This window comes from Melospiza melodia, chromosome 5, assembly GCF_035770615.1.
Source record: "Melospiza melodia melodia isolate bMelMel2 chromosome 5, bMelMel2.pri, whole genome shotgun sequence".
Classification (NCBI taxonomy): domain Eukaryota; kingdom Metazoa; phylum Chordata; class Aves; order Passeriformes; family Passerellidae; genus Melospiza; species Melospiza melodia.
Window position 1 is genome coordinate 81,031,310 of NC_086198.1, and position 23,013 is coordinate 81,054,322.

Below are 23,013 nucleotides of genomic sequence, written 5' to 3' on the forward strand. Positions count from 1 at the left end.
GTTGATTTTCATATGAAGATGCAGATATTAAATCAGAAAGTATTAGGGCAGACAGAATCATTGCAATCTGTCTGCTTGGCTTACTTTTCCTGTGCATTCCTAAACTTCTTTATTGCCCAGCTAATCAAAGATATGTGTTCCTTATCCCAGTACAAACTTGTCATCCAAAAACAGGAACTGCATTTACAGATGGATAGCCATCATCAATGGCTAGAAATTAAAACTAATATTAAAATATGCATTTATTTCTGTAATGTGCCTGAATGTATTAATGCAGGAAATGCAACATTTTAATATTTATCAGAATTTTTCAAAGTATTGATATGTCTTTTCTGGATATTTAGATTTAATGTTTTAAAATCTGTTCTCTGAATAGTTCCACTCTTCAGACTTTTGCTGATGTGGATTAGAGCTAGGGCTTTCATACATCCTGGATGAGCACACCAACTACTGGACAATTTAAAAAAAAATGTTCATGGTAGGACGTAAAGAAGTGTATTTATTAGTAAGTGCAACCTGCACTTTAAAAGAGGGGGGAAAAGGAAAGCTACCTTAATAACTTTAAAAAAGTAGCTGTTATTGTCTTAAAAGGCAGATTCTGACCTTTTGTTTAGATGGATGCCAGTGGTCATCCTCTGGAAAGACACAGTAATTCAGGCTATGTATTCTGTTCTCAGTATTTATTAGTTCTACTTTCCCAGCATGCCATATTTTTAAAATCAGTCTAGAGTGTGCATGATATTTAGGAAATAGTAAGAGACATTTGCATTTTTGGTCCTAAGCCTGGCATTTCCCACTGACTGCTGTAGGCAGTATATTCAATACAACATCAGGAATCTGAGGCTCGTGGGTGCAAACAGGCAATTAGAAGCCTCTGCTTCTTACTGTGGATTCAGGACTTCACCTGCTCTGCCTTGTGGCCAAAATCCTGTGCTTTCAAGTCCTTATTGAATGTAGCCCCAAGCATTTTTTTTCCAAAGGCACAAAGTAAATCAAAGATGGAGGAGGGACCTGAACCGCTAATTTTCAGTGCGTCTGTATACATGATGAATTTAATAGCACCATTAGTTTTTGCTGAAATAATTTCCATTCTGTTCTTCAAGAAAGGAATTATATTGCATGGCTCTATTCATCACTGAGAACTGAAAGATTGTTATGATACAAAATGCTTTGTACTGGTCATAATTATACAGAAAGACTAGAAATAAGACTAAAATATTTCTGTTATTTGCCATCATTGGAATTTAACAATGTCTGTAAGAAGTTGACTTAAAAAAACCCACTAAAGGTCCTTGATTTTTCTTGAAGACATTGTACTACTTTATCCCTTTTTGCAAAATTCCTCTAGGAATTTTGTAAGCACTGCTTTAATATTTTTTTGTCCAACTTATCTCATACAAAAGTAAATTTTGCAACCAGTAACATAAAGAGTATCCCAAGGACTTTTATAAAGATTTTGAGCAATACTTATTTGTTCTGTAATGTAGCAATTGGCTTTTATGAAACTATATATTTTGTCATATAACCAATTGCTTTGCTGTAAATGCATTCAGCAGTAGAGAGCTATCAATGGTCAAAGTGTTTCCAAAGGTTTTTGCTACAATTAAATTGATTCTGCATGGTGTGTATATAATGATAATTGCAATGGCACTATTATTAGAAGGAGGTTCTTTGGGGTTGATGACTTGGAGGTCATTTTAAGATAGAAACTTTTTCATTGGTTTTTATGTGAACTACAAACTACAAAACAAGACTTGAAGTTTGCTCACAACATGCTTATTTTGTTAGTGGGGAAGAGGTGATTAGGGTTCAAGAAATTAATCTCAGTCTCTGCAGGTGACATTTTTCACAGTTCTGCTATCAATTCCTGTTTGACATAACCTTTTCATTTTGTGGCCAGTACAATACTGGTCTCGTGCCACTCTGTACTTGCTCACTGCACATTTGTGCAAGAGAGGAAGGACAAAGTAGGTGAAATCCTGTGGGGTTGTGCTGACATGGAGAGAAGCAGCAAGAGGACAAAAGACTGTGACAAGGTGATAGGACTTATTTTTCTGGGACTGTACACATGTTCTTTTTCAGAGGGGCATTTATTAAATTGTTCTTTTATTTGAACCTCCCATGGCAAATCAGGGACAAGTGAAAATGCAGTGACTGGTTCTAGGTGAACAAAACAAACCCAAGGTCTTTGAAGTTCCTAAACACCCTTTTAGAATTTAGAGGAGTGTTACTGGACTACAAGAGAAAAGACCTTCATAGAAGAGATGAGACTCAGAAGTCATGGTTTAAAAAAGAAAAAAAAAAAAAGAGAATAAGAATAGGGGTAAAGCTGTCATTTCATGGGAGATTTTAGCTATTAAATTGTTTTGCTACTAAAGAACTTCAAAGAATATTGAATAAAGAGAAACTTTTCCCATTGAAAGTAACATCAATAAACCAGTTAAAACTTGAGATAATATCACTTACTGAGCCGTTTCATAAAATCATTACTCTTATCTATTAGGAAGAAAGCTATAACAGTTGTATTGACAAAAATTCCTTTTAAGTATAATTTTTCAGAAGCTGTCCAGAATTCCAAGAAAAGAGACAGAGATATGAAATCTTCTAAAACAGATAATGTTTGCAATAGCAGTGCATTGCAAGGCTTATGTAGAGGTCATCACAAGATGGTTGCCTGTATGGAAAATTGCATGTTTGAAACCTAACTTTCTTTTGGCAGAATTTTCTGACTTCTGGCTGAAATGAAGACCCAGCTTCTTCAGCTCAGCCCTGATAACCTGTCAGTGCCTCATGGGAGCTGGGGAGTTGCATGGCTGAATCTCTGACAGTTGGTCTCTCCAATATCCTGAGATTCTTGGTCTTTTGATATTTTTTTGATGTTTATGTTTCTTAAGCAGTTCATGTCAACCAAAGCAAGGGATTAGATTTTCATATGACTAGCAAAGAAAGGACAGAGCTAGGTTTCCTTAGCAGTGTTTGGCCACATCAACACATAAATCCAGTTACTCAGCAAACTGATAAAGAAAAAGGAACAGATTTAGGCACAGACAAGGAAGATGGGGAGATGGTGGCTGTAAGCAGAGGTATGGGGAAATTCTGGAACCTTAAACAAGGATCCTTTCCCAAAGACAGCAGTTCAAATAAGAGAATCTGTCTTACCTGCAGGTACCTCAGCTCCCTCAGCCAAAAGTGTGGGTGTCTGGGCAGCTATCTCTGTTCCCCTCCCTGGTCTAGAAGAATATCCAAGACATGTTTTTTAGCAAATTTTGGAAGCAGGACACTAGACTAGATGGACTTTTGGTCAAATAGTACAGACTGTGCTGTTTATTCTTCTCCTTTACCTCTCTTTCTCCATGAGTATCATCTTTTTTACCCCTTAAACCCTCATTCTCCTCTCCTGCACCCAAATGTTCTCTTCTCTTCTCTCTGACAGCCCTCCCCAGGTTGCCTACTGATGTCTTGTTTCCTTGCATCAGGTATCCTCCTGCTCCATGCCCTCTCTGCTGCCATTGCATAAATCAGTTTTTCACATGCTTCTGTAGAGGCTAAGGTTACACATAACATTACCACTAAATTCCCTCTCCTTACTGAGTGGAGTTCACTGGAGCATCAGATCCCTTTGCATGATTCTGTGCTCAATAAAATCAATGCTAACAAGAATTACAGGATTTTATTCTATGCATACATTTCTCTGTTTATTCACTGTAAGGATTTCTGCACAAACTGCTTATAAGTTTATGCCTCTCCAACAAGTTCAAATTTCAAGTAAGGAGCACATTATAATGCAGATAAATTGAGAATAGGTGCCTTTGTCTTGCCTCCCTCTGTATTTGGGAATTCTCAAATCTCTCAGTGTAAAAACCTCTTGACCTACTTTTCCTTGAACCCTGTTCTGCAGTCCAAGGCAGAACACACAAAGAAAAACCAAGACAAACATCCCTCAGAACAATGATTTTCCCCAGTTGGTTTCCTTCATGGCTATTTGCTCTGTCACAGTGAGTCCTGATCAGCAGAAAGCTTTGTCCTGTATAAAGTTTCTGTGAAGCTAATTTAGGGCACAGCAAGGGCCTCATTTAAGCAAAACAAAACCCAAGCAATGCACAGCAATCCAAGTGTTTTTGTTTTGTGTCAGAGAAATGTATAAATATTTTACCATAATTGCCTAGGAGGTTATCATGAAATATCTCTTTCTCTGGAAAACAGGAAATGATCTTTACTGAGGTCCATGTTGGCGTCGGTGCAATTAGATTCATGAGACAGCAACACTCAAGGCTCTGAGTTGGGTCATTTTTTATTATGTTTCTCTTTTATTAATTTCTTTAGTTTGGTTTTGGTTGGTTTGTGGGCAGGGCTTTTGTTGTGGTTGTTTTGATTTTTTTTTGGTTTTTTTTTTTTTTTGTTTGTTTTTTTTTTGTTTTTGTTTTTTGTTTTTTTTTTTTTTTTTTGTTTTTTTGTCAGGAGTATTTTCTAAGTCTAAAAACTTTTGGTTTCATCCTAAAGGCTTAAAAAGAAAAAGTCAAAATTTTTTTGAAACATTGAAACATTTCTATATGTGGTAAGATGACCTAATGTAATTGTAACTAGTCTGTAGTCCCATGGAATACAAAAATGGAGTTCCTGGGATCTGTTTAGCCCTAATGATTGAAGAATATAGAAACAGGCTCTTACATAAGTCTATGTGATATTATACAAAGGCTTAGCTTCACATTTCCTTATTGATTAATCTATTTGGCAAAATTTATGAGTTCTTTACCAGACTGCAGATTCGTAGAGTAAAAGACTACTACTATAACATATGCAGAATTTTCTGTCATTAGTAGTGTTCAAATGTAGTGTTTAAATAAATTGCAGCTTTTCTTTGAATTGTACTTTGTTGATTTATCTGCAAGTACTAAAAATTCAAACTTGTCATGGCTTTCAAATTTAAGGGAACTTTGCCCCATATCCACTAATCCTACCAGGATTTAGTTCGTAGATGCTTAATTTTTGAAGCCTAAGCAGTGAAAAATTTAAGGCATCATGGCATTCAATAGGACTGTTGCTTTGTTCCAGGCTTAGACATGGTATTAAATACAAGTCTGAAGGGATGCAAACTGCTGTGAAGACTACAGTAGATGAATTAATTCAGTATTTCAAATTGACATGCTGGTTACATGAAAAAAAATTTCAGCTCTGATGTCTACAGAGAATGTGCAACACACCATAAGATCTCAGCATCTTCTTGATAATTTTTTGTTAAGTATTCTCTGGTCAGGATCTTCGACTTCTCCCAGAAATGGTGATTGCATTGTAATCCTTCTGAGCAGATAATGTATAATTGTGAGTGTGCTGATCCCATGAAGTCAAAGTCAGAACACACACTGGCTGTGCATAAGGGTCTGTACATGGACTATTGTCATATAGCTGAGACTTAGATATGTTTTATGTATTGAATGTGAATAAACATGATCTTCTGAATTTGGTATTACTTCCCATGGTGGGGGGTCAGCCCCTAGTTCAGGTTTTGCAGTGAAGAAGTTGTCACTAAAATAACTATGGTGACTCACTGTACGACTGTAAATACCCTCCCAGTAACACAGTTTGTGACTAAACCTCAACTGAAGATGAAACCCAGAGCTAAACAAAATTAGCATAGCAAAGAAGAGCAAAGCAAATGACCAAACCTTGCAGACTGGTACAGGAAGATGCAAGCACGTGGAACAGTCTGACAGGTAGCACCATGGCCAGAGAGAAAGGTGTGGCAGGGCACTACCACTTAGGCTGTGGCTGTGTCTGCACCATTATTGCTTCCATAGCTTCTTCCTTTAGCACAGCAAGCTGCCCAAATTGCTGTGACTCACACTGGAGGTCAGAACGCTGCTGACTGTAAAGTGATGCCATTTAGTGCTCTATCATGTGCCCTCTGGGCACTTATTACACAGCCCTGTGAAACTGGGATGTTCTTGTAAAGCCCCTGTAAGGGCTGTGCAGCTGTTTTGCCAAGTGATTATTTAGGGTGGCAAGTGTTTTCCCAGTTTTCAATAAGGGATAGAAGGATGTTCTGTACCTGTAGGTAAATACAGGCCTGTCAGTCAATGTCATTGGCCACAGCCAGCATGAGTTTGTGAGGGGAAATTCCTACTTATCACAAAATTATATGCCTTTTATGGCCTCATTATCCACCTCCTCGATCAATTGAAGCCAACTGATACAATCTTTAAGGATGTCAAGTTTTTTGACACTGTCTCTCACAGGATCGTTCTGGAGAAAATGTCCAGCTCACACCTGGATAAACACATGATGTGATGGGTGAGCAGCTGGCTCATGGGTAAGGCACAAAGGGTTTCAGGGTGGCATCAGGCTGGAGATCTGTCACTTGTAGGGTTCCACAGGGCTCCATCTCCAGCCTTGTGCTCTTCAACACTCCATAATTGAGTTGGACACAGGACTTGAATCTGTATTGAGGAAGTTTGCTGATGGTAGAAAACCGGAGCTGGTGACTCCCACGAAGGCAGAAAGGCCCACTTGAGACACCTCAACAGATCAGAGGACAGTGCTGCAGGGGCCAGATTCTGCACCTGGGATGGGGCAAGCCTGGATGTACAGACCGTCTGGGGAATCAGAGGCTAGAAAGCAGTGCTGCAGAAAGTGACCTGGGAGTTGCTGGTTGCTGGCAAGTTGAATATGAGTGAAGAGTGCCCTGGCAGTCAGGAGGGCTCGGGTGCATCAGGGGTCTCTGTGTCCTGGGGAGCATCAGGCACAGCTTGGCCAGACAGCTGAGGGAGCAGATTGTCCCCTCTGCTCTGCTCTGCTCTGCTCTGCTCTGCTCTGCTCTGCTCTGCTCTGCTCTGCTCTGGGGTTGCTTCACGTCAGGTCCTGTGGGCAGTTCTGTGTGCCACAAGCTAAGGCCATAAAGCTATTAGGGAATGTCCAGAGGAGGGATACTAAGACCGTGAAGGGTCTGGAGAGGAATTTGTATAAGGAGAGTCTGAGGTCACTTGGCTTGTTCAGTCTGGAGAAGAGAGGAGGCTGGGAGGCCTCATCACAATCTACAGCTTCCTCGTGAGGAGAAGCAAAGGGTCAGGCACTGATCTCTTCTATCTGGTGACCAATGAGAGGATCCAAGTGAATGGCCTGAAGTTCTGTCAAGGGAGGTTTAGGTTGGATATTAGGAAGAGGTTCCTCACCCAGAGGGTGGCTGGGCACTGGAACAGGTTCTCCCGGGAAGTGGTCACAGAATCAAGCCTCACAGAGTTCAAGAAGCATTTGTACAATAATCTAAGACACACAATGTGATTTTGGGATTTTTTTTTCTGTGCAAGAGTTAGACTCAATGATGCTTCTGAGCACTTTCCAGATATTCTCAGCTATTCTATTATTCTCTGATTTCATTGCTACTCTTTCTCCTCATTTTCAAGTGTTTTTTTAAATGTCAGTAACTTGTTTGCTTTATAATTCTGAAGAAAATAATTGTCAGAAGTATAAGAGTTCTGAAAAATGTTGGTAATATGTCAGCTCCTTATCCATACGTGTACATGAAGCAAATATTGACCTCAAGAGAATAAAAGTCAGCAATCATCCATAAATAAATCGATCTGACAGCAAGTTCACATAGTGCTGCAGGCAACATCTTGAAGCAGGTTTGCCTGTAGTGAAATTTGAAAGTTTGGAAGAACGCAGTGTGAAAACAACACCTACAGTTTCATTGGGTTGGAAATGTCAGCATATCACAGACAAGAAAAAACTCGGTACTTTCTGTGTTGGGCATGAAGGAGAGTTAAAGATGGAATAGCATGCAGGTGCTGAAGTGTGGTATGAATCTTCACATTCCTAGAGAAAGGTCATTTAGGTACAAACACAGTGCCATCCTTATGGGAAGCTTTTTTTCTTGAAAGTAAAATCTAACTTGGTATTAAATGAAATACAGGCCTGTGATGAGCTTTAATTTGAGACAGTAGGCAGTAATCAATAGTTCTATATTCCAAACCTAATTTTATATTAAAAAATGGTTGAATTTAAAAACAAGCTTGTGCATCGAGATAAGAATCTCTGACTGTATGTCTGTGGGGCAAAAATTTATCCTTGTGACAAAAAGAGCTGCATTGACACTTAGGAAATGTGTGTTTCAGTCCTGATCCTGCCTCAGACTTCCTGTATTATCTTTGAAAACTTAGTCTTTGTTTTTAACTGTAAAACTGGGATGAGACAATTTCCTCTAAAGCATTCTTCAGTTTATAAACACTCTCTATGAAGGACACTTGCATGTGTGTGTCCTGCATTGACCTGGAGTAAATGAAGGTCCTAAGACATACTGTAACAAAAATAAAAACTATGCAAGTGCAGAAGGTGCCATTTAGTACAGAAAATGCTGTTTTGACAAAATTAACAATTCTTTGGATCTTGGCTAAGATGTTCATGACATTTCTACATGGGATTTTTCCCATTTGGAGAATAAGTTTTCCAAAGAAAAGTTCTCATAACATATTTAGCATACACACATTTTCAAAAGGAGATATTTAAATTTTACATTTTAGGAGAAATTATGTATATGTTTCTTTCTTCTGAATCAAGAACAAAACACAGAAATGTCAATATATCAATTAAGTGGAGAAAGCTAGCATTTACAATATGAAAATACTCCTCCATATTCTATTGAAACTATTTTTTTACTGAGAATTCAGTTAAGGCTTCTTTTCTTCTGAAGAAAGTTAATTCTAAAGTGCATTCAATATCTTGACTTCATTATCTTTTGTTTTCTTTTACCCTAATGTTGATGCTTTTTCAATAATTTGCAGCTTACTTATGTGTGCATGCTCTGTAGTAACCACTTGAAAATGTAGAAGTATTTACGAAAATAAAAGGAAACTAGTCTGAATAGAGAATCTTATTGCAGAATTATCTTTACAATGCAGAGTCTTGCTTGCTCTTACAGTGCATTTTCACTGTGATTTATGAACAGTGTATGCACAGCAGTTGCTGTTGAAGTAGTATGAAGGAAAATTAAGTTTGTAAGGATATCCACTGTGGTAAAACTTTAGTGAATCATGGGTAATTCAAAGATAATATCATGTCCTGTTTCCTTTTTATTACCTTCTGCAATCTTGTCTTTAGGATGATTCTTTTATCTGTGGTAATGCCTATTTGGTTCTACAGGAACAGTTTCAAGACACTCAGCCTTAAACTGGCACTGAAATTTTACTTCTTTTGTTGTGCTTTTGGAATTCAAAATTTAAAAATGCAGAGATTGAAAAAACAGCAATGTCATGCATATCATTCCTTACTCTACTAATGAAGCAGTGATGAGAAATAATAATTTAAGTCATTACTCCTGAACATTAACAGGTCTAAATCTGGAAAATTCAGAGAAAGGAGAGGGAGGTGTTGTTTCATATAGTCTTCAGTCTGGCAAAAAAATTTTCAAAGGAAAATATTTTTCAAAAGGTTTTTCTTTTGGGATAAATAATCGCTGGCAATGAGCAAGGACCTGGAAAAAGTCATATTCCTGAGCAACATTTTAGAGTGTTTTGGAAATGTTACAAACTGTTAATAGCTTTTGCCAAGCAAAGAAGGAAGGACAGGAAACTATGACAAAAAAGGCTGCTGGAAAATAACAGAAAAATCATAAATCCTCATGTTAGCTTATGCCCAGACAAACAGAAAAGTATTTGCCTCTTCTGGGTTATTTTTGTGTTTGGTTTTAAAACCAATACTTGGATTCAAAAAGGACCAAAAGGACCTGTTAAAGTTTCACTCATGTTTCTGTAAAAGACATCCTTTTATTCTACCTCCCACAAATGAATTTGAGTAATAAGATCTCAGGTATATAGGACATTAATGTACTTTAACTTCTTAGGATAGAAATAATGGGGCTCTTGTTTCCCAATTTGAGGCAAAGAAGTTTATGGGATTTTATTTGCTTGCCTTTATCTCTGATGAACTAAAGGAAAGTCAAGAGTGACACATTTAAATCTGAAAGTGGCAGTAATCATAACAGTGATTTCCTGTAGAAGAAAGCCCTGTAGCTTAAATATCATTCCTGTGACAGGTATGTCACCTACAAATACCTGTCTTCCTCTTCTGGAATAATGATAAACAGAACATTCCTTAAGACACTTATCAGTAAGGGGCTAAACTTGTAGATATTCAGTAGAGATTTAATGCAGAGAGAAGCTCCAATAATTCAGACTTCTTTTAAAGGAAAAAATGTAAGTCAATTATGTAAGTGGACATTGTATTTCAGTAGCAAGAAAACCAAAGTCTTTGCACAAAGAAATGGCTAATTTATAATTCTGAAGTGAAATTTCTCATTAACAAACTGTATGAAAATGCTATGTGAATGGATAGAATTTTCATCTAATATTACACTGATACAAATGTGTTAACAACAATGAAAGATATTTTCCAAAGTCAACACTGTTGTGAAAATGTCCTCAAAACTATAAAACATTGATATCAGTGCTCACCCGGTAGGCAAGAAGGTGCCCTGTTTAGGTGAATAATATTAAATCATAAAATCTTGTAATAGTCTGGCTTGGAAAGGGACCTTAATGCCTCTCTAGTTCCACCCCCCTGCTATGGGCAGGGACATGTCCCACTAGACCAGATTGCTACACCCCATATCTAAGCTGGCCTCAAACACTTCCAGAGGTGTGTCATCCACAACCCTGGGCAACCTCGTGTAGGAAAGGTTGTGCTCACCTGCACAAAGTGGGGGAATGGCACAGAGCAAGATCTTCTCACACATCTCAGTTCTGTGGAGTAAAACAATAACACCTAGGTTTTCCCAGCATTCACAGAAAATCATAAATGTGAAAAAATAAATTCCGCTGGGACAACAGCAACTTCTTCATTTATTTCAGAAGAGACAGATCTTTGCCACAGGAATTTCCTGATATGTTTTATGCTAACAGCTAAAAAGAATCCATTTTCTGGGTGTTGATTGTTTTGGGGCTTTTTTTTGGAGATGTTTATGTGTCTCTCCAATAAACCAGTTGTTGTCAATGAAAATATCCTATTACTTGGCTACTGTTGTACAAATATTTTCTCTTTTTTACACTACTTATAGAAATGTTTTTCTTCTATGTAGTGATATTTGCTTCAAACAGTACTTTACGTTACACTGCATTTTCTTTAGCAGGGTGGATTTCCTGCCACAGCTTCCTTTTTAACCTCTAAAACCTATGTCACCAAATATGAAAGAGAACAAAAAAAAAGAAAGGGCCCGATGAGAAATAGACGAATAAGGATTACTGAAATACTGTTGAGAAAGAGGTATTTCTGCCTTTATCTTTCCTCTACCTGTCAGTTTGTGAGCCCTGAAGGACTCACTGGCAGTGGCATGTCAGAGAAAATGAAATTGCCCTTTCAGGAGTGAATCAGAGATAAAATTAGCACTAGAAATGCAATTTTAGTAGGCGGTCTCTAAGCATATATTAGCTGCTATTGCTCAGAAATCTCCTTGTGATGCTTGCAAACTCTCAGTCCAACCAATTGCAAGTAAATTAGGCTTCTTCCAGAGCACCATTTACATTGCTCTATTTTTTCTGTCCTTCCTCACATGGACATGCACTCCTTCCCTACCTCTCTGACTGCAATCTCACCAGTGGTTTCAAAACATAGAATTTCTTCTCCCACCTTTCAAGTGAGGTGAGCTGCAGGATAACACTGTGTAAGAGAAGGGGAATGTGGAAGCTAAGCCATCTAAGCCATTTGCTGCATTTTCTCACTAACTAATAATAGAGTTTTCAGGCTTTGCCTTGCCAAATGTCACAAGACAAGGAATATGGAGAAAAAAGAATTGGAATGAAGGGGGCTTAAAAATATCACATAAAGAAATATGTGCTGGTTTCCTTTTATTTCTCTTGCTGCCTGACCCTCCTGTGCCTTGCAAATGTAGGGATCAGATTTAAAAGTGTTTTGGACAGGCAGGCTCAGAAAAAAAGGAATTTATTTTCTTTCCTATACAACAAAAATTAGGATTTCTAGAGATTTTTCTGAGATTATTTTTAAAAAATGTAGGATGCTATTCTAACAGCATTGAGAATAATGATATTGTGGTCTAATTATATTAATTTAAGATTATTTATGTTGGGGATTTTTTCCTTTAAAATATCATAATAAGAAGATATCTTTATGAGACATTATTTTCTTATGGTCAGTGGTGCAGAATAACAAGCTTCTGTGGTTGAGGGAGTGGATGACTTCACATTCACCTTTTCATCCGATTCTAGTTTTTTCTACTTTTTTCCCCCAGTGTTTTCTTTCTCAAGACAGCTTGTGTACAAATAGGATTCCCACAGATCTCCACCTTTCCCCTGATGGGGGCTGGGGAAGGAGGTGAGGCAGGGCACCCTTTTGGGCTCCTCTCAGTGGATTGCTGAGCAAAGGTGCACATTCTGCAGTCAAGCACAAGGCATAAATCACAAGCCATAACCTCACATAAGTATATTTCACATTAGTAAAATGAGATGTCATCATACATATACGCCCTGGCCCATTCATTGAACTGAATATATAAATTTTTATCGTATAGGTTACTCAGTATGGGGTAAAATCAAGATCCCTTCTGGTGCTGTTCAGTCTCAAGTGTTGGTACAGCACCTTGCAGCAATGGGATAAATGTTGGTTTTATTTTACTGCTGAAAATTGGCCAGTAATCTAGAAATTGTGTGCTGAAACTGCAAAAATTTGTGTTTATGGGTAGACATCATACTGTGAGCAGGGCTGTTGGAAGTGATGAGGCAGTTTGCTGTCAATGAGTTTCCTTAGCCTTGCAGATTTAGGATCTTAGTAATTTTTGTAAGATCACATGATCCATGATGATTTTCAATGTTTACTTGCAATGTTTACTTTCAATGATTACAGCTAAGAGTGAAAACTCTTTATTTATTCCTTTCCTCTGTCTCTCCATTCTTGAGAAACAATATCTCTATCTCTTCACGACTGCAACACATCCTCAGCAGCATTAATGCTGAGGGGAACTCTGGCCCTGAATAATTGTAATTTTCATGCTGTTGTCACTTTCCTGTCCCTGGCACAGAGAGGCTTACAGTGTTTTGACAACTTTCCTGTGCTTTCTCCAGCTTGAAGTTTCCTTGTCTGTCACTTGCATGATGCATTTTAATTCTGAGATGTGTAACAGCTAATGCATCGTTACAGCCAGGACTGAAGCCCTGAAAAACACATTTATTAGAACTTGGAAAGAGTTTGGAAAACAGAATTGATCTACTTACTGTATGCATTCTGGTCCTTCCATCTTAAAAAGATTCAGATGAAGAAAAGTATCAAAGTATGAAAAGCTTCCCTACAGTTGTAAGGAACTTTCTAATTTGAAAAAAAAAAAAAGTCACTGTATGTGATAAAGGTCAGTAACACATTAATAGTGCAAAGAAGTGGTTGTTTTGTGCCACAGTCAGAAACAAGAAGACTTAGTGAAAAAATAAATGCAGCACTTAAAAGACATGAAGCACTTTTTCCCCTCTATATGTAATTTAAATGATGACTCTTAATTTGCAAGGAGGTCAAAATTATAAATTGGTTCAAAAAGATATTAGGCAAATTCATGAATAATAACGGTATGAAATACAGTGGCCCAGAGGTAACCTCCAGCTTGAGGAGTCTTGAAATTGCTGATTACTGTCATCTGTCAAGAAAAGGGTCATAACCATATGTACTTTTTTCTCCCACAAGCACCAGCTACTGTCTACTGTAAGAAAAAATCTGACCTGGGACAAGAAGTATGCCCAATTTTTTTTGCTTGAGATTGATGTCCATGAGTTTTTAAATAACATTGAAGAAGTAGAATTCTACTACAAATGCATTAATATCAAGGAGTATGAAGAATTATACACAATGTTAAAATGACATGCAAGGAATAACAATAGATTAAAAGGAAAATTCAGCCTAAGTGAAATTCTGAACAAAAAAATATACTGAGATTGGGAACAGTATCTTCCTAGAGCTACTAGAAACAAAAAACTTGAAAATGTACTCTCTGTGAGAGAGAATTCTGAACTGACATCAGATGGCATAAGTTAAATGCCACAAAGAATGAGTTTATTTCAGTGGATTCTGGTTTTATCATGACACACACAATTGGTCTGAAGCTCTATTGATCAAGTATGTTCTGCATTGCATTGAATGTATCATCATAGAATGGATGACAAATTTCTTTATATCAAACAAATGTGTTTTCTAATGGTGCAAACTTGAAGTACATTAGCCTCAGGGATTTTTCCTTGGATTACTGAGAACAGATCTGGGCCCAACACTTCAGGTTCTAAAGATGTCTCCAGGAAAAGTTTCTTTCTGTTTTAGAAACTTTTAGGATGGTGAATAAGCAGTATTTACTTTAAAGACCTCTCAGAAATCTTAAAATTTATGCAAAACTTTTCATGACTACCAGCATTCCCATAAAAGTGAATGTTATTTATCAGAAATATTGTGCTTAAACTTTGTCTTGGGCAACACCATTTCCCCCAGAAAAAAAAAAAAAATATCACTATGAGGCTGAAAAACAAATCAATCAGGCAGAAGAGACCGTGAGGAGATGGGTCAGAAGGAGACAGATGGGTCTTGTTCAGACTTGTAAGGTGCAGCTAGATCACCCACTTTTTGCCACATGTGGAAAATGCAGATATTTACACAACCAGAAGATTTTTCTCTAAGTTCAATCAATGCAGTTAAGAAGCTAAAACACAACTTATGCACTTTCTGTCCATTAATGAGATTCAAGTACCTGCAGGTTGACATTAGCTCTAATTGCATGTTTGGGAGTGAAATTTTCTTCTTTCATCGCACAGTCTGTTTGCAACAAGGTGTTTATTTTTGGGAATGTGAATGATTCTACAAATGGTGATTTAGAGGCTAAATTTGAGCCTATCTGAAATATTACTACATGAATTTCTGACCTATTTGCTCAATTCCTCTTTCTTGAGATATTTTTAAAGTGTCCAAAGGAGGTAATATAAAATTTATTGTTTTCTAATAACTGGGTCACCTCTATAGAACACATTTGAAGGTCTTTCCTTTAGTATTACACCAAATAGAAGAATATAGAATTTTCATAAAAAGGTGGAGTTTGCTGATGACTCAAAATTAGTGGTGAGGCAAACAAGTCAGAAGAGACATCTTACAGAGAACTGAGAGCCTGGGACAGGCTGGAGGATGTGACAGTGGTCACAAGAGTCTTCAGGGTGAGAGAGAGACGAGAATGTTGACCTCATGTTCAGAAGGCTTGATTTATTATTTTATGATATATATTACATTATATATATATCTATACTATACTAAAAAGAATAGAAGGAAAAGTTCTCAGAAGCTAGCTAAGCTAAGAAAAGAATGAATAACAAAGGTCTGTGTCTCAGCAGAGAGCGAGACCCAGCTCTGCTGTGAGTGGTCAGTAAATCCAAACATCCACAGGAGACCAATCACGGATCCACCTGTTGCATTCCACAGCAGCAGATAACCATCGTTTACCCTTTGTTGCTGAAACTTCTCAGCTTCAGCAGGAAAAATCCTAACGAAAGGATTTTAATGAAAAGATGTCTGTGACAGGAGGACTGTGCTCACACTCTCAGGTACAGAGATGAAAGTACAGATGAAGTTTAATAAAGCAAAATTCAATGTCCTGCACCTGCATAACCAAAGATAAGGACAGATCAGGGTTTGTGAGACTGAAAGGGACATGGGGGTCCTGATGACAACAGGCCACATGAGTCAGAAATGACCAATGTTACAAGGAAAGCAAATCAGATCCTGGGCTTCATCCACAGGGCCATTACTGTCAGACCTAGAGAAATTATCATCCTACTCTATTCAGCCCTTGTCAGGCTGAGAGGAGACCTCATGATTGTCTACAACATCCTCATAAGGGGAAGTGGAGGGACAGGAACAGGGGAGGGACAAGAACAGGGGAGGTCTTTGTGGTGACCAGTGACAGGACCCAAAGGAATGGTATGGAGTTATATCAGGGGAAGTTTAGGCTGGATATTAGAGAAAGATTCTTCAGCCAGATGCTTTTTGAGCACTGGAGCAGGCTCCCCAAGGCAGTGGTCACAGCACTAAGCCTGGCAGAGTCTAAGCACCCTTCAGACAATGCTCTCAGGCACATGGTGAGACTCCTGGGGATGGTGTTGTGCAGGGCCAGGAGTTGGACCTTGATGATCCTTGTGGGTCCTTGCCAACTCAGGATATTCTGTGATTCCATGATTCTAACTATGTCTCCACAATTTGAGGAAGATGCAGAGAGATGGAAGAGAATCCAGAGGGCCACAGAGATGATCAAAGGGCTGCAGAATGGGTGCTTTAACAAATCATGGTATTCTAAAGCAGCTCTATTTGTCTTTAGCTATGTTATCAAATACAAAATAGTTCCATAAGTTTCTTGGTGGATTGAAGTTGGAAAAGGGTGTTTTAAGGTATGAGTGTTACCTTTTGATCTATTTTTCTCCCCAATTTCTATCCCATTTCCAACTAATGAGTTTTAAATATGTCAGTTGCCAGCAGCAATAATAAATTATCTTCCAGCATATGGGGCTGCTAATCATGATTTTCTTGAAATCTTGAAATTCTGATCACTGCACTGATCCAGCACTACACAGTATTCATCTGAGCAACCCAGCTGACATAATGAAATGTAATTATTCTTTTCAATTGTTCATTTAAAATGTAATTGTATTTTTAAATTATTGTGCAATTTAATAAAATCACAGAGTATAATTGCTTTCTTTCAGGTTGTATATATTATAGAATATTATAATTTTCTAAACTTCTATGAATTCTTCTGTCTTCAAACTTACGGTCAGCATGATTTCAATTAATATCTATTTATTGCTCATTCTGAGTCATCTTGCTAATTTATCCATAACCTTTAGTCTTCAAAATTGTCATAGTTTCTGAAGTAGCCCTGGTTAAGAAGTCCTGTGAACCTTAATATTGCTTAATTTTAAGTCTTCACAGACTAAACAGAGATGCTTTCTTGGTTGTGACTAACAGTGTTTCCCAAAAGGCATTGCAGAGCTGAACTACAAATGGAGAAGAAATGAAATGGGAGAAGAGTCACAAGCATTCCTTAAAACTATTCTGTGGATGAGAAATAGATTGCTTGGTGTATTGGGCTTGTCTGGCAAGGTTTTGGTAGTGGGAGGAATACAGGACTGGCACCTCTGAGAGGCTGTCAGAAGCTTCCCTGTGTCCAGCAGAGCTAATTCCAGCCAACTCTAAGATGGACCCACCACTGGCCAAGGCTGAGCTCATCAGCAGCAGTGGCAGTGCCTCAGGGATAAGACAGTTAAGGTGGAAAAAAAAATTGTGCAAAAATAATTGTAGCCAGAGAAGAGAGGAAGAAGAATATGAGAGAGGAACATCCCTGCAGGCCCCAAAATCAGTGAAGAGTGCAAGGCAGGAGGTGCTCCAGGTGCTGATCAGAGACAGCCCTGCAGCTCGTGGTGAAGTCTGTCCCCCTGCAGTCCATGGAGGTCTCCGTGGTGGAGCACAGAACCATCTGCAGTGCATGGAACACCCACAGCAGAGCTCAGGCCTGAAGGAGGCTGTGACCTGTGGAAAGCCCACACTGGAGCAGCCTCCTGACAGGAGCTGTGAATCCCTGGAGAGGGGAGCCCCTGATGGGGCATGTTTGCTGGCAGGATTTGTGACTTCATGGGAACCCATACTAGAGCAGCCTGTTCCTGAAGGACTGCATTCTATCAGAGGGACCCACACTGGAGCAGGCCATGAAGAACTTCAGGGACCTGTGGGAAGGACCCACACTGGATAAGTTTGGGGAGGATTGTCTCTCATGGGAGGTACCACACAGTGGAGCAGGTGAGTGGTGTGAGGAATTCCCCCTGAGACAGAAGCAGTGACAGGAATGTGTGATGAACCCACTGCAACCCCTATTCCTCATCTCTCTGTGCCACTGAGTGGGCAGAGGCAGCCAGTCAGGAATAAAGCTAAGCCCATGAAGGAGGGAAGGGTAAGGGGAAGTTGGCTTTAAGATCTATTTTATTTCTAATTATCTTACTTTGATTTTCCTAGGTAATAAATTTAACTAATTTTCTCAAGTGGAGTCAGTTTTAGATGATAGTAATCAGTGAGTAACCTCTCCCTGCCTTTAACTCATGAATCTTTTGCTGTATTTTCTCTGCCCTGTGCAGCTGAGAAAGGGAATGACAGAGAGGCTTTGGAGATCACCTGGCTTCCAGACCAGGTCAAACCACTACACTTAGTTTCTGGACTAGACTGACTTAAGTGGATGGTAATTTTACCTATGGAATATTAAATAAACATCAGTTCTTGTTGATGTTTATCTGTGATGCTTGATATGGTGAAGTCTGTTCAGGTGAAGTCTATGGATCTTTACCAAATTACCCATGGACAGAAGCAAGGGCTTCACACAGTGAAGAGGGATCTGCAGGAGACTTGATCAGACACTGGGTTATTTCTCCCAATGTATTTTTCCTAAAGTGGGCAACATCCTCCTAAATCCATAGTGATTCCTGCTTCAGAGTCTTTACAAGAGAGGCATTGATCTTGCTGCAAAAGAACTGAACTGAGCATTTCACATTCAATAAACATAAATATTTATGCCTTGAAACTCAACTAGTCAAGAGCTAACATCCAGGAAGAGAAATTTTTGAAAGAACAAGTGTTTTGTTTTGTTTTCAAAATAACCTGAAGAATATTATCTGGGAAATATTTTCCATGGATTGAAGCAAAGCCAGATTCTTCTCTTCACAGCCTCCTGGCACTAGCACTGAATCCCTGAATACTCCAGATTTCCTGAATGGTTCTTTCCTCTAGCAAAATTAGTCTATGTAATCTGTAAGAAGAAAACAATCCCCTTTTCTGTGGAATGGGGAAGAATCATGACTGTGATTCTTTTGCATCAACTCAAGAAATGTCCATCTGGCATGACTTTTAAGAACATCATATCTGTAGTGCAAAGGACCTTCATGAAGATCAATTAATTCCTCCTAATAATACTCCAGGTGTTTAATCATCTCTACTTTACTCAGACCCTAGGAGAGTAATAAAAATCAGACAAAAATGATTGATTATACATTGAACCACATTTTCAGAGGACTGTGCTAATGATTTAACCAAGTTATCTCTCTTACCTCCCTGTGTTCTCTGAATTTCTGATTTATTAAAAGAAAAAAGTGACCTTGTGATCTTTCTACAAACATAAAGTATTAAATTCTTTATGCAATCCTTTAAGGGAAAGTGAAAGAATGAAAGAACTGCAGAAATTATTTTTTTTAATTACATGCTTTTATAATCCCTTTTATACTACCTGATTTTAGGAGCTATATCAAAATAAACTGCTGAAGGATAAACCAAAGGGGTAGGGAATAGACACAAGCCTAGAAAGACAGGAAGTCTCCCTGTGGGGAAGTATTCTCTATCTCCATCAAACTGGAAGTTTCCTCTTCCCAAGTTTTAGAATGAGGCTAAATGGAGTCTCCAGGAAGGGGTAGGATGGGTTCTTAGTCATTGGAAATGCAGAGCAGTAGTGAGATGCTGTGAGAAAACAGATGAAATCCTCTCCCAGAAAGAGCTGGTAGTCATTAATTGAATCCAAATTTGGTCACAAAACTATGAGTCTGTCTTTTGTTCTATAAACACATCTTTCAAATACTTGCAAAAAGAGATACCTAAATAAAGCATTGTTCTGAAAATGCTATTTCTATGCCTTTTGAATATGTGAAACACCAGATTCTGAATGAAAGCTCCTAGGGACATGAACAATAATCTAAGACTTAATTGTTAATATGAAAAAAAATCTGGGTTACCATAAAGAAGGAACCTCATCTAAAGAGTTTGCCCACATAGTTCAACTTACAGTCAAGTATAAAAATCCATGCATTTTTTTTAAAGCTGAGTGTAGAGCTGTCAGCCTAATGTCTTCTGTCTCTGGCAGAATGATCATTTTATTAAATAAATACTGGCACAATATATATAATGAAATTCTAGAGTTTAAAGCTGACAAGATGCATCTGACTAAATCTGTAACCCTTTTACTGCATCCAACCCTTATGCAGTTTGGATTTGGCTTCTCTGGGAGGATAATATGCCACAGAAAAGCTCTGAGATGCAAACACTCTGAAGGTCCATGTGTTCCCATCACAGGGAACAGTGTATACAGGAGCTTTTTCTGCCCTTGATAAGAGAAGTATTGTGTGTATTAGCACAGCTGGCCTCTTCTCACCTTTCTTGGGAAGGTTCAAGTGTTGGTTTCTGCTGATGAAAACCACCTTTCTGTCATCCCCTTGAAGTTAGTTTTTTTAAATGTACAAGAACTTCTTGCCACAGCTTTGTGCTGTGAACTCATGTTGAGACAATTACCTATGATGACCTCCAAGCCCCTTTCTGAATTATTTATTTCCAAGACAGAAATGTGTACAACTTGCACTCTGGGTTCCTAGCTAGCTTGTGCTATATTTGACTATAGAAAATGTATAGTCAAATATACAGTTGTGATCATCTACCAAGTGATTCAGATCTCCCTGTAAGAGTAACAGCACTATTAAGTATACTCTTTGTTCCTATTAGTTATCATGTTAGCAAAATTTTTGTGGCTTTAGCATGGATAAAAATAGGGGACCAGAAAAAATTCCTTTTGGACTTATGTTTAAAGCTCCATTCCTGACTACATTGTCAGTATGATTTGTATTTTGAGATCCATCAGGGATCTCAAATGTTTTGAATAATTTTGCTGTGTTTTAGTTCCAAGGTCTTGAGATTAAAAATCAGAAACAGAATTGTCATAATTCTAAGACAATCACAAATATATAAAAACATAACTTGATTATATCCCTTAGACCTAAAATCCTGACACAAGAAAGGAATAGTTGATTTGAAAAGACCTACTCTCCACAAACTCACGCTGACTGATTGTGAACAGTTTCATAGTCTCTAAATTTAATTGGCAGTCTCAAATTTGTTCCATATTTGTTTCCAGGAATTGCTAAGTGCACTTGAATTCCCACAGCCCCTGCTTTTATTCAGTTTTTAATCGTGGCTCTCCTCCAGTCCTTTTGAAATTTCTATTGTTTCAAGTGTCTGTTAATTATCAAAAGTAATAGATATGCTCAGAAAGTTTCTCAGAAGCTTCCTCTAAGACAATTGGATTTTGTTTATTCTCTCCTACTGTTTGGTTGGCAAATCTTTCAATATTTTTCATTGCAAATGGAGTTAAATGTTTTGTGCCCTTCACAGCTGAGTAAGGAATAGATTTTCCTTTCTTGTTGGTATGAAAATTTACCAACCATTGCTATTCCTCTACATTTCCTAACTGAGGTTTTGTAATTTGTTACTTCTTTAATCCTCGTTATCTAGTTTGCTCCTTACATGAGCTTTAAACATAGATGATATTATATTACTGCTTCTATATGCTTTTTTAAAACACTAGGGCTAGATTAGTTTTCTTTGTTTGGGTATAATTACCTGCAAAAACCATTGCAGGTTGATATATCCCAATATATGGGATGATATATATCCCATATATTGGGATGTATGTTATACCAGAAGAGGAAATGGTGCATCTTGGTGAACCTGTGATAAACCTGATCCTGTCCAGATGTAGTCTGAATGTCTTTTTGTAAAGCACAAATTTTTAATTTGATTTAATTAACTTCTATTGATTATGCAACAAAACCATTATAAATTTCTTGTTTAACACATCCCACTTGGTTTATCAGCCAATTAACTTGGCAGTGCTTTAAGACTGGCTTTTTAAAAGTCTTCTAAATACATATTCTAGTGGTCAATCCTACATTCCTTGTGCTTTATGTAAACGTGGTATCTAGGTCTTACAGCCAATATTTGGGAAATTTCTAATTCTAGGTCCAACTAGAGTGACAGATTGAAAAAACAGAACTAGCTCTGTTCAGAATCTATAAGGAAAACTTGGTCCTGAGACTTTCAAACATGAGGAAATGTGTTTGCTTTCATTTCTTTATTTATTTATATGAAATAGCTTTGAAATAACTTGACTCTATTGGCCTTTGAGATAGTGGATCTTAAATTCACTTAAAGCTTCATTCAATACTGCAAGGCCAGTGCATTAATCAAATCGCAGGCTTGGAAAACACACAATAAAATTTTTAACCATAAACTCTTGGTGCCAGTGGGTCGGAAGCACCCACTGTTAAGTGCTTTGGCTTTTGGCATCACTGCTGAGGAGTCGACCTCCAGGTGCCACAAAATCTTATCAGCTTAAAATATCCAAGAGCACTGTTTCTCAGCTGTAGTGCTGCAGCCCTTAAGCTCATCACAGTGGATTTATTATGAGGTTAATTCGGCTAGTTTTGAGAAGAGGTTTTTTGGTCATACCAGACCAATTTTCTGTTGTTGGCTGATTTTCACCTTCCTCAAACCCTTACCTTCAACCTTCATATATTCAGTGAAGGTATAAAGAAAATGCAGGACTATCCCTATGTTTATTTGATGCTGTGCTTTGTATTTTCTTTCAATTACAATGGTTTCAGTCCTAAAGCTTACTTATCACCTCTCCTCTATTTTTTATTTCCTCTCTGTCTGGTTTTTGCCAAGCAGACATCACGGCACCCCGGTCCCCCACTTGGATGGAAGCTTTTCCTCAGCATGGCAAACATAACCTTACAGAAGCCTCTGCTCTCTCTAGGACACACATACCAGAGGCATCAACACTGCATCAAACAAAAGCAGTGGGGCATCTAGATGTCAATCACAGTCTGAGATTCTTGCAACAGCAAACTCACTGATGCTGTGGGAGGCTTGACTGGAGCTCCAGGAAGAAAAGCAGCAGATGTGATAGGATGAAGGGCTGGCTGGCCCTGCACAGGGGCTCAGGGCTGCATCCCCACCTGGGGATGATGGGCTGCTGTGTGAGGCTGTGCCTGAGGCCACACAGACGTTTCCTCCAGGACAGGGAGGGAGCAGGCTATGATTTTAGACTGCTCTTTTGTGGGCAGTTTATTCTTTTTCTACCTCCATAAAGAAGTAAATTTCATAGCAAAATCCAGCTGTACTTTATGAACTGCCTGAGGTTGT